Genomic DNA, 13029 nt, shown 5'->3' with positions numbered 1-13029 from the left:
ACTTGGGCGGCTAAGGCAGGAGAATCACTTGAACCTGGGAAGCAGAGGTTGTAGTGAGCTGAGATTGTGCCACTGCACTCCAGCCTGGGCAACAGAGTGAGAGTCTATCTCAAAAGAAAAAAAAAAAAAGAAGACCCCAAAAAAGTGGTCAGACTTAGGGGCTTATATACCATTTTAACAAAGGGTGATAAATTGTGAAGTGACTAGACAAAGGAAAGCAGATCATTTGGGCTTCTAGGAGTGGTAAATTGTGGAAAGATAACTAGGAAATGTACAGTAGATAAGGGATGAATAGTAGGATTTATTAGGCAGACTCACCTTGGTACTGTCTCCAGTGATAAGTCATCTTCAGTGATTAACAGTTATTCTCCTCTTCTGGTATTAGAGAGAGGCACCACTTCACAAATCCTTTACAAGTGGAAATTTGTGCTACCTTTACAAAGGGAAACGTGGCCTGATTTTAGGCAGAAAGGAGAAGGACAGAGAGCTTTTCCTGTGTCTGTATTTTCCCATTTGCCTTCAGCTCAAAATAATCCTTAAACCAAAGTGGCATATTCTAGGTCCCTTTACCTAGCAGCAGGAAAGTGACATAATGATGAAGGAGAGGGTGAACGCTGTAAAGATAAGGGCTGTAACATTATCAATCATCACTGAACCAGGGCCTAAGCGTGCTGAACACATAGTAGGCATTCAGCAAATATATGTTGAATGAATAAATAAATCAGTGGATGGATGAATGGATGGATGAATATTGGATAAAATAGGATTGGAGCAACTACATAATGTGAAAAAGAAAATTGCAGCTTATTGAATGCTGGCTCCCATAAAATGCCACCAAGGCAATATGTTGATAAAGCAAAGCTCATGGCAGTAAGAGAGAGCACTACCCTGGCAATCATAACAGTGTCTGAGTGGGACAGATAAATTCAGGGTGTTTATGACGTTTAAGAGTCTGGTTTAAGGAAAGTCTTTCAGTGTGGGGCAGTCTACGATTGAATAAGGTTATGATATAATCCAAAATCATGGAGACAGCAAGGTGAGTTAATGGTCATTTGATGCAATCTACCAAAGTTAAGCAGTTTTAAGTAAGTTTAGCGGAAATTTCTAAAACAAACACTAAAGTTACTTGCAATCTTTATCTTTCTGGGCAAGTGTTTCCTGCCATAGTGAAATCACGTTGGTTGATATAGTTTGGATCTGTGTTCCCGCCCCAATCTCATGTCAAACCGTAATCCCCAATGTTGGAAGTGGGTCCCAATAGGAGGTGATTGGATCATGGGGGTGGATCCTTCATGCATGGCTTAGCACCTTCCTCTCCATACTGTTCTCATGATGGTGAGTGAATCCTCATGAGATCTGGTTGTATGAAAGTGTTTGGCAGTTCCCCCACCACATCCTTCTGGTCCAGCGAGGGAAACTCTGTCGCAAAAAAAAAAGAAAAATGAAAAAAAAGAATTGAAAACAACTACTCAAATACATACCTGTATGCCAATGTTCATAGCAGCACCATTCACAACAGCCAAAAGGTGGAAATAACCCTAGTGTTTATCAACAGATAAATGGATAAATGATGTATCCATATGATGGGATCCTATTCAGCCATAAAAAGGAATGACATTCTGACACAAGCTGCAATATGGATGAACCTCAAAAACATTAGGCCAAGAGAAATAAGCTCAGCACAAAAGGAAAATATTGCATGATTCCACTTCTATGAAATATCCAGAATAGGCAAATTCACAGAGACAAAGTACTTTAGAGGATACCAGGGACTGAGGGGAGGGGAAACGGGGAGTCACCACTTAATGGGTATGGGGTTTCTATTTGTGGAGCAACAAAAAGTTTTTGAAATAGATAGTGGTGATGGTTGCACAACATTATGAGTGGAATCAATGCCACTGAATTGTACACTTAAACATGGTGAAAATGGCCAAGTGTGGTGACCTGTTATCTCAGCATTTTGGGAGGCTGAGGCAGGCAGATCGCGTGAGCCCAGGAGTTTGAGACCAGCCTGGGCAACATGGCAAAACCTCATCTCTACAAAAAAATACAAACACACACACACACACACACACACACACACAAAATAGCTGAGTGTGTAGTCCCAGCTACCCAGGAGGTAGAGGTGGTAGGATTACCTGAGCCCAGAAAGTTGAGGCTGCAGTGAACCGTGATCATGCCACTGTACTCCAGCCTGGGTAACAGTGTAAGACCCTGTCTCAGAAAAAAGTCTTACAATTAAAATAAAATGTCTCACAATTAAAAATTAAAGCACACACACACAGTTTTATATGTGTGTGTGTGTGCTTTCTTGTTAATTGTGGAAAATCACTATATTATATATATTTTATCACAATTTTTTTTAAGTTGTAAAGTAAGAAAAATGAAAAATTCCAAGATGGCAGCAGCATAGCATTAACCAAGTCCAGGGTCCTTCTGAGCATGGGCTCTGTATGAAGCCAGCCCTGCTGAGAGGATGCAGAGCCCAAATCTAGGTGTCATTCCAGCTCCTGGAGACCAAGAGCGTGAAAGAAAGTGCCTCACTGGGTCACTGTAGACCTACTTCCACTCCAGAATCTACTCAGTGATCAACGAAGATGATCATGTAGCTCACGCCTATAATCCCAGCACTTTGGGAGGTGAGGCGGGTGGTTCTCTTGAGGTCAGGAGTTCAATACCAGCCTGGCCAATATGGTGAAACCCCGTCTCTACTAAAAATAAAAAAATTAGTAAGGCATGGTGGTGCACGCCTGTAATTCCAGCTACTCATGAGGCTGAGGCAGGAGAACCACTTGAACCCAGGGGGCAGAGGTTGCAGTGAGCCGAGATTGCACCACCGCACTCCAGCCTGGGCGACAAGAGCGACACTCCGTCTCAAAACAAACAAACAACAACAAAACAAACAAACAAACAAACAACCATATATTAGTACCAATGAGAGGTGGAGAAGGGAATGAAAAGGTGGGCAAGGCATAGCTTTGTCCCAAGAAACCTAACAAAAATGAGACTGCTTGCCACGTTGGCCACTTGCGCGTTTGATGATCAATCCTTGATCTGGGCTTTACTGAGCAAAAACAGTGCCCTCATTGCAAGCCAAACCAAATCAGTGACCTCAAGATGAGCTTCCAGAGCCTGGAGGCTACCTCTTGCTTGCAGGAAAAATATACACGTTCACTCATGGCCTTCAGCTCTTTCACCTCTGGGTGGTCACTCAATGGGAGCGTGGGGACTCTGCCTGCTGGCAGAGACCAGATCCCAAACCAAACATCCCCATTAAAGTTATAAGAAACAGTTCTCTGGCTCCAACCCTGTCTACCATTTGAGTGCCCCAGCCACCCAAAAGCTTCTCTCATCATTTCTGGGACATTTCATGGGTATTTGTGATTCTCTCAACAACCCCATAGTACACAATACTTCCTCCAATTCTAACCCTGGTTTTCCTCAAGGATAGGCACTGCATCAACCTCTGACAGCCTGGAAGCCCCAGGAAGTTGCCTCTCCCCAGTCCTGCCTCCAACGCAGGTGCCTGTGGCCAAGCAGGACATCAATCCAGCCCCGGTGCTATGCTCTTCCTCCCTGAAGAAGAGAGAAGCCTGAATCACCCCCAGCACCCCAGCGTGGGGCCATGGCGTAGGTTCTTAGGCACTCCTAAGATCCCCGAGGAAGGTCCAGGAGGACGATGTGTGGCCTTGCTGTGCTAAAAGTTCCCTTTCAGGGTTGGTGCCAGGCCTGGGATCTGCCCCAACAGCCCTCCAGGCAAATCTGGATGGGGCCTGAGTCCTGGAGATTTCAGTTTGATCTGCAGTTCCTGACATACCAGAAGTGCAGGGCCCCAGGTGCTACTGCAGCCAAAAAATCACAATACACCTTCAGTCCCGATCCCTTCTCCTCCAACGCACTAGGACTACCGATATCACAGGCAAGAGCCTGGCTTGAGAGATGGGAGCATAAAACAGCACAATGTTCCAGTTACCGCCTTTTGGGGTTTTCGAGTCAAACCACTCTTCTTTTAATAAGGTAGTGAACAGATTGGCTTTTTCAAAAAAAAATTTTTTTTAAACCCATAGATAGGACCTTTGGAAAATGTGCTGAAATAGTGCCCCCTAATGGGTGCCCTTCACCACCACACTCTACTGTCACGTTGCCACCCCTCTGTTATAGGAAAGGGTTCCTGATCCAGACCCCAAGAGGGGTTCTTGGATCTCACCCAAGAAAGAATTCAGGATGAGTCCATAGAGTAAAGTGAAAGTGTATTAAGAAAGTAAAGAACCAGGCACAGTGGCTCACGCCTATAATCCCAGCACTTTGGGAGGCCGAGGCAGGTGGATCATGAGGTCAGAAGTTTGAGACCAACCTGGCCACGAGGTCTGGAGTTCGAGACCAGCCTGGTCAATATGATGAAACCCTGTCTCTGCTAAAAATACAAAAATTAGCCAGGCGTGGTGGCGCTTGCCTGTAGTCCCAGCTACTCAGGAGGCTGAGGCAGGAGAATTGCTTGAACCTGGGAGGCAGAGGTTGCAGTAAGCCGAGATTGTGCCACTGCACTCCAGCCTCAGCAACAGAGCGAGACTCCCTCTCAAAAAAAAAAAAAAAAAAAAAGAAGAAGAAAGTAAAGGAATGAAGAATGGCTACACCATCTGCTGGTTGCCCATTTTTATGGTTCTTTCTGGATTATATGCTAAACAATGACTGGATTATTCATGCCTCCCCTTTTTAGACCATATAGGATAACTTTTTGAGACAGAGTCTTGCTGGGTCACCAGGCTGGAGGGCAGTGGCGCAATCTTGGCTCACTGCAACCTCTGCATCTTGGGTTCAAGTGATTCTCCTGTCTCAGCCTCCTGAGTAACTGGGATTACAGGCACGCACTAATACGCCTAGCTAATTTTTTTGTTGTTGTTTGTTTGTTTGTTTGAGATGGAGTTTCATTCTTGTTGCCCAGGCTGGAGTGCAATGGCACAATTTTGGCTCACTGCAACCTCTGCCTCCCAGGTTCAAGCAATTCTCCTGCCTCAGCCTTCCGAGTAACTGGGATTACAGGCGCCCGCCACCACACCCGGCTAATTTTTTGTATTTTTAGTAGAGATGGGGTTTCTCCATGTTGGTCAGGCCGGTCTCGAACTCCTGACCTCCAGTGATCTGCCTGCCTCAGCCTCCCGAAGTGCTGGGATTACAGGCGTGAGCCACTGTGCCAGGCAACAAGATATATGCTTATCCTCATTTTACAGATGAGGCTCCTGGGGCTCAGAGTTTGAGCAACATCCTTGACTCTATAAGGAGTCACTGACAACTTGGGCTCTGGAGCCCAGCTGGCTTGATTCAAATCTACCTCCCCTATTTATGAGCTGTGTGACCTCAGACAAGTTAGTTGACTTCTCTGTGCCTTCATTTCTCCATCTGTACAACAAAACAATGATAGTATCTATCTCATAGGATTACCATGAGAATTCAATGAGTTAGTGCTGGGAACTGTCCCTGTTACCTAGTCAGAGCTCCAAAAATAGATGGGTTGTTGTTATTCTACTCCAAAATCCATGCTTTTTTTCCATGAGATGGCTTTGTCCCCCAGTCTCTACTGAGAGATTAAGAATACACTGCACATTAAAATAAACGGGTGTCTTTTTACTGAAGTGATGCTAAATGCTTAGATGAAGGAAGAGATCAACAGCAATCCAAACTCATCTACGTTACAATTCTCCCTGATGTTCTCAGGGCAGTGACACTAAGCCAAGAGAACGAACTCCATTTAGACCTCTCTTCCTTCCACCCGCATCTTCCTCCTTTCCCTTCTCACTAGGTTCTCGAGGGTAAATTCATCTTTTTGGAATTGCAAGGGCAGTTGCTGCAAACGTCTGCACTCACTATGTCTTACTAGGTCAGTCCTTTGTCTGGTACTAGGAGAAAGGTCTGAAGATCTGGAGTCGATTTCTGGCCCACCTATTTACTGCGTGACCAACTACAAGTCCCCTAATCCCTGAGCCTCTATTTTGTCATCTGTGTAAAACAACTTCCTCCCCAGACTTACGTGAGAATCAAATTAATAATGTGTGTTAAGATGTAAGATGGAGGCCATCAAGGTGGCTCAAATGTGTAATCCCAGCACTTTGGTAGGCTGAGGCAGGAAGTTCGCTTGAGCCCAGGGGTTTGAGACCAGCCTGGGAAACACAGCAAGACCCCGCATCTCCATCTCTACAAAAATAAAAAAATTAGCCAGGCGTGGTGGTGCACACCTGTAGTCCCAGCTACTTGGGAGGCTGAGGCTGGAGGATCTCTTGAGTCCAGGAGTTCCAGGCTGCAGTGGGCTAATTGAATCACTGCACTCCAGCCTGGGTGACAGAGTCTCACTCTGTCTCAGAAAAAAAAAAAAAAAATTAACACGTAAGATGGTTTGTAAACCGTAAATTATAGTGCATGGGAGAAATCAGGTCTCTTTGATTCACCTGGCAGGAAATCTTGCATCTTGGCTTTCCCAGCCATCACTCTCAGTTGCAGTCAGCTTGCTGAGAACATTCTGTAAGAAGCTGCCTAGATTTCACCTTCCTTGGGGCAGGGTGGGGACGGAAGAGTGTCAGGGAGACTCTTGTAGTAAGTACCTCTCTGCTGAAAGAGCTTTTAGCAGTGACAGAGTGTGAAGGAGGAGGCCTATGTGGGAATGGAGAGGGTGGGGCAGGGAAGAGTCCTACTAGTAAAATTGGTTTAGAACAGCCCAGTGCCTATGGGGGTCGACTGGGGAATACATGAGATGCCTTACCAAGTCTGGAACAAGTTTCTCAGGAAAGGGAGCCTGATCCTGCTCTAGGGAGACTGGAAAGCTCTTAGGGATAGGGTTAAGTGAAAGCATTTGTTTCTTGACACTGTATCTTCCAACTTAGGTGAAGGATAAATGTCAAAGAAGAGATAAATGTCATGCATCACTCTGGAAATGCCCAATCCGCCTACTCCAGAGTAGTGATCAGGGACTTAAGAATGGAAAAATTTGTCATTTGATGACTTATTACAGGAACTATGGACCCTGCCCGAGTTCTTGTCAATGGTGAAATCAGTGAGGACACATCTGGGCTCCCTGTTAACACCAAGTGTGTATGCAACAGTGGACATGTGGACAGAAATAACTGGGTATGTGAGGGCACCTCACCCAGTAAAGGCTTGGGGGACAGTGATGAGAGGGTGGAGCTGAGGGGGTGGAGAGAAATGGCAGCCCAGGACAGTGGGAAGAAGATGGAGGAGCCTGAGGAACGAGCTGTCCCTGAGAGAGAACCTACAGTGTGCCCCTCACCATGCCTTCCACAAAGCCACAATTATGCTCCTTCCAAATTAGATTGCCTCCTTTCAAAAACTCACCATACCCAAAGAGTCCATAAAACCTCTCGCCAACCCTGCTGTCAGATGTGACTATTACAGGCAGCACAAAGAATAGAAAAGCTACAGAACTGTTCTTGTTCCTTTTTTGTTTTAGAGATAGGATCTCATTCCGTCACCCAGGCTGGAATGCAGTGGTGTGATCATAGTGAAGTAGTGTCATTGTCTGGGGTAAATACCCACGTTTTGTTGTCTCACACCAAGGGAACCGAGGATGTGGACACACAGGAAGTGGGTTTAGGAGCAGAGGTTTAATAGGCTAAAGAAAGAGAAAGGATAATAGCTCTCTCTCCTGTGAGGGCCAAAGATTGGTTGGATCAGGTGTGACGTTTACATAGTGCGCAAAGAAGCTGGCTACCCCACCCTAATCTTTTTATTATGCAAATGGATTTCCTACTTGGCCAGCGCCATATTGTCTGCTCCTTACTGTACACGCGGTTGGAAGGAAAGGGAAGATGGAGCCTACATGTTGAACATGTCTGACCCCAGGTAGCCTTTTCCTATTGGCACAGCTGCTAGCATTCACCCGTGCAAGCTTCCACTTTGTTTATCTATGTCTGCAGCTCAATATTACAGGCTGATCATTGTTAGAAAAGAAATAATTTGGGGGCTGCTTTTCAGTAAAAGGAAAACTTTTAAAACCTTACCGAGGACTTCCTTACCCTCACTAGCTACCTAAATAATTTCTTCTTAACTCCTATATCAATAGCTTAATGCAGCCTTGAACTCCTGGGCTCAAGCAACCTACCTACCTCAGCTTCCCAAGTAGTTGGGACTACAGGCGTGCACCACCATGTCCAGCTAAATTTTTTTTTTTTTAAATAAATGGGGTCTAGCTATGTTGCCCAGGCTGGGCTTCCTGCAGCTTTGACCTCCTGGCCTCAAGCAATCCTCCCAAAGTTGGGGGATTATTGGCATGAGCCACCACACTCTACTCACAGCTGTTCATAAAACTTCAGACGATACACAGTTTTAATGCCCAGAATTTAACTACATGGAGTATGTTCCCAGCTTCCTGTAGTTTCTGATCTCTGGATAACACACCTCTCTCATTTTTGCTCTCCCAGTCCTTCCACCAGCTTTATAACTTAACTCCCTGCATTCAAGCAATATCTGAGGTGATTTCTGCTTTTTTCTACTGAACACTTACTGATAAACCCTTTTTCCATTTCTTTTCCTTTGTAGATTTGTGTAAATACCCAAGGTTTTATTATTCAGGTGCCTGTCCTTTCTCCTTTTTGCTGAGTTGTTCAATGTGACCTTTCTGATTTTATTTTATTATTATTATTATTATTTTTTTGAGACAGAGTCTCACTCTGTCACCCAGGCTGGCGTGCAGTAGTGTGATGTCGGCTCACTGCAACCTCTGCCTCTCGGATTTAAGGGATTCTCGTATCTCAGCCTCCCAAGTAGCTGGGACTACAAGCACTAGCCACCATGCCCAGCTAAGTTTTTGTATTTTTAGTAGAGACGGGGTTTTGCCATGTTGACCAGGCTGGTCTCAAACTCCTGACCTCAGGTGATCCCCCTGCCTTGGCCTCCCAAAGTGCTGGCATTACAGGCATGAGCCACTGCACCCGACCCTTTCTGGTTTTAATTTTTTGGTTATCATCATTTCTTCCCATCACACTCTCAACATTGAGAGGTGATAGTCGACGCTTGCCTTTCATTGCGCTCCTCTGCTCTTAGATCCTTGCTACGTTAAACTACAAAGCAGCTAAAGCACTGGACAACCCAATGCCTTCCTTTGGAACACTGCCACCTGGGAGCATCGCTGAACGTTTTGTTCCACTGGGTCATTAGAAACAAGATCTGCAGGTCAGATGTGGTGGCTCTTGCCTGTAATCCCAGCACTTTGGAAGGCTGAGGCCAGCATATCACTTGAGGTCAGGAGTTCAAGACCAGTCTGGCAAAACCCTATCTCTACAAAAATACAAAACATTAGCTGAGCGTAGTGGCGCACACCTGTAATCCCAGCTCCTCGGGAGGCTGGGACAGGAGAATCACTTGAACCCAGGAGGCGGAGGTTGCAGTGAACCAAGACCATGCCATTGCACTCCAGCCTGGGCGACAGAGGGAGACTTCATTTTAAAAAAAAAAGAAAAAAGAAAAAACAAGATCTGCCACAGCGGTGCTCTGCCCCTGTTGAAGGGAACTATGCATAACTAATGAACAGGAAGATAAGTAGCAAAATGCCTGATCCTTCTCAACATGCTTCTAATAACTTTCAAGTTTCCCAGTCTAGATTTCTTTATCTATCTTCTTTCCTTCCTAAATGGTTACTCCAAACCTTCAAACCTAGACATTTTTTAGTCTATAATTGCTCTTCCTTTCCTCCCCATCAGATGGTACTTTTCTCTGCCGAGGATTAACCCAGCTTCTCGGTCACACTGACACACTTGATTTTTTTTTTTTTTTTTCCAGATAGGGTCTCGCTCTGTCACCCAGGCTGGGGTACAGTGGCTTGATCTCAGCTCACTGCAACCTCTGCCTCCTGGGTTCAAGTGAGTCTCCTGCCCCAGCCTCATGAGTAGCTGGGATTACAGATGTATTACCACCACACCTGGCTAATTTTTGTATTTTTCATAGAGACGGGGTTTCACCACGTTGCCCAGGCTGGTTTCAAACACTTGGACTCAAGCAATCCATCTGCCTCGGCCTCTCAAAGTGTTGGGATTATGGGCGTCAGCCACTGCGCCTGACCCAGTGTACACATTTGAAATAAGAGCTGGCTTGTTCTCTAGTTGTGGATGCTGAGACGTCAGAGGTACCCAACAATCCAGCAGATTTAAGACTGGTCTCTATCTCGTAGCACTGCAAATACCACATGGGATAGATACCAGATCTCTGTTTCAAAGCTGAGGTAAATAATGTTCAGAAGAGTTACTACTTGTCCAAAGTCACAGAGAGGGTAGGAGGCAGAGCCAGGTCCTGAACCCAGGTCTTTCTGTTGCCAAACACTGCAATCAACCGAGGAAAACATAAACGAAAGTACTGGATCTTAAATTCCAACAAAACACTGTCGCTCCCCTGTCAACCTGCTGGAGTTCTTGGATAAACATTTCATTTGGGCATTTTTCAGCAACGCTAGAAGGTTTATCAGGAGAACTTCCAGTTCAGAAGGGCCTTCCAGAGTTAACGTCTCCTGAACCATTCACGCATGTGGAATACATTACACCAACAAGGAGGGTGGTGTGGCAGGCAACACAGGGCATAGAAGCCAGGAAACAGAGTAGGGAGATCATTCGTTTCACCTTTATACACCTATGTTACATCTGCTACAACAAGCTGGATTCTTTTATAACGGAAAGCATCTAATAACAAAATTAGGAGCTCGTGGCAAAGATAGTATTATACGTTCACCAAATCCCATTTTATTGTCTTCTTCCTATGTACACAAGAAGACTATAATTCCCAGCCTATTTTGCCCTTAGATTGGGCCACCATAACTGGATTCTGACCAAAGGGACATGGGCAGAAGGGATGTATACCACTTTCAAGCCTGCCCTTAAAATCTCCCATGTCATTATCCACCCTCTCTCTTCCTCTTCCGTGGCAAATTGTTTTTTGAGAGAGGTTCTCATTCTGTCACCCAGGCTGGAGTGCAGTGGTGTGATCACAGTTCAGTGTAGCCTTGATTTCCTGGGCTCGAGTGATCCTCCCACATCAGACTTGCAAGTAGCTGGGACCACAAGTGTGCACCACCATGTCTGGCTAATATTGTTTGTAGATATGGGGTCTCGCTAGGTTGCCCAGACTGGTCTCAAACTGCTGGACTCAAGTGATCCTCCCACCTTGGCTTCTCAAAGTGCTGGGAGTACAGGCATCACGAGCCACCACACTTGGTCTGTGGCAAGTTCTTGAGGGCACATGATGGAGATGACACCATCACAAGAGGGATGGAGCCTAGATTCCTGAACCAATTATTAGAGGAAAGCCACCACAGAAAGCCACTTGACCTACATCAAACAATAACCTGTTGTATTGATATAAGAGTTAAAAAGAAATTATTTAGGCAGATAGTGAGGGTAAGAAAGTCCTCGGTAAGGTTTCCAGTCCCCAAATCATTTCTTTTCTAACAAAAAGCAGCCTGTAAATTCGAGCTGCAGACATAGACTAGCAAGCTGGAAGTTTGCAAGGGTGAATGCCGGCAGCTGTGCCAATAGTAAAAGGGGCCAGGCATGTTCAATATGGAGGCTCCCTCTTCCCTTTTCTTTATCAACCATGTGTATAGTAAGGAGCAAACAACATGGTGCCGGCCAGGTAGCAAACCGTCTGCATAATAAAAGATTAGGATGGAGTGGCCACTTTCTTCCTGGGCTATGTAAATATCACACCTGGTCCAACCAATCTTTGGGCCCTATGTAAATCAGACACTGCCTCTTCAAGTCAGTCTATAACCCCACCCTACCCCCACCCCCACAATTCACCACAGACTGGAAGACCCACGCGGGAGCCCCTCTCTCTCTGCAGGAGAGAGAGCTTTTCTCTTTCTCTCTATTAAATCTCTCTCACATTTAAGCCTCTGCTTTTAAACTCACTTCTTGTGTGCCCGCATCATCAATTTCCTTAACATGAGATGGCAAACCTCCAGTATTTACCCCTGACAACGACGCTGCTTCAGTAGGAAGTCATTGAAAATAAAGAGTTTCTTTGTTACCGTAGCACAACCTTACCTATCCTGACTAATTTGGATTTCGTATATGCCAGGGGATTCCAATATCCCACAGAAGTCCTGAGAGGGCCTCTTGGTTGCCTCACTCATGGAAACAGCCTTTTGGTGTTTTTAGGACCTGGATTTATTTCAGATTCTAAGTTCATATGAGGATATATTTCTGAGTAGAGTTCCGTTTCCTTCTTCTCCCTCTGAATTACCTTCTCATTCTCACTTTGTTGTGGTGTGCTTGTTCCAAAGAGAAATAAATCAACAACTTCATCACAAAGCACATAGTGCACGTACTTTACATTCTCACTGAAACAAGACCTGAAAAAGGAGGAAATTTTATTACAGTTTTATTCCCCCTCAGGGACCGTTCTGAATTTTACCATCCTAATATTTACTTCTTGTTATGGTAAAACCTTGAGTAAACCATCAGGGACTGAGTTGTTCTAGACAAGTGTTTTGCATAAATAGAGTTTATGCATTTAGGCATTAAAATGCTGTTGACTCTCACATGTTTGCAAGGAAATATTAAATAGGAAATAGGAAGCATAGTGAATGAACTGGGGTGACATATTTTGCCTTTTCATGGCGATTCAGGATTCACCTGAGTTCCTTAAATGTGCTATGCTCCCTGCAGAGGCTGGAGCCATCATCTCTGCCTGGAGCAGTTTTTTCCTTCCTTTGTCTCATTAAATCATTCCTATCCTTTGTTTGTCAATTCACAGAGTAGCTCCCTCAGGCACAACTGTATACATTTACTAAAACTCATCTAACTCTTCACCCAAAACAGGCGAATTTTGTGGCATGTAAATTATACCTCAATAATGTTGTTAAAAACAAAACACACACACTATCCAGGAGGTGATGCATGAACATAACCCCTGCTCTTCTTAAAAAAAAAAAAAAAAATTTTTTTTTGAGACAGGGTCTCCCTCTGTCATCCAGGCTGGAGTATGCAGTGGCATGATCTCTGCTCACTACAGTCTCAACATCCAGGGCTCAAACGA

At 45.0% G+C, this 13029-nt stretch overlaps 1 long non-coding RNA gene across 1 annotated transcript; it reads right to left on the bottom strand.

The window, feature by feature from the left end:
- Positions 1-268: 268 nt before the first annotated feature.
- LOC140712486 (uncharacterized) lies at positions 269-12343 on the bottom strand. The gene is made up of 3 exons (XR_012094092.1): positions 12235-12343; positions 1309-1419; positions 269-433 (listed from the first exon to the last, which is right to left on the bottom strand). It is a non-coding gene; the product is annotated as an uncharacterized lncRNA (long non-coding RNA).
- Positions 12344-13029: the final 686 nt, after the last annotated feature.

Source organism: Chlorocebus sabaeus, chromosome 9 (genome assembly GCF_047675955.1).
Source record: "Chlorocebus sabaeus isolate Y175 chromosome 9, mChlSab1.0.hap1, whole genome shotgun sequence".
Lineage (NCBI taxonomy): Eukaryota > Metazoa > Chordata > Mammalia > Primates > Cercopithecidae > Chlorocebus > Chlorocebus sabaeus.
This window is presented reverse-complemented; position numbering and strand designations above follow the sequence as displayed.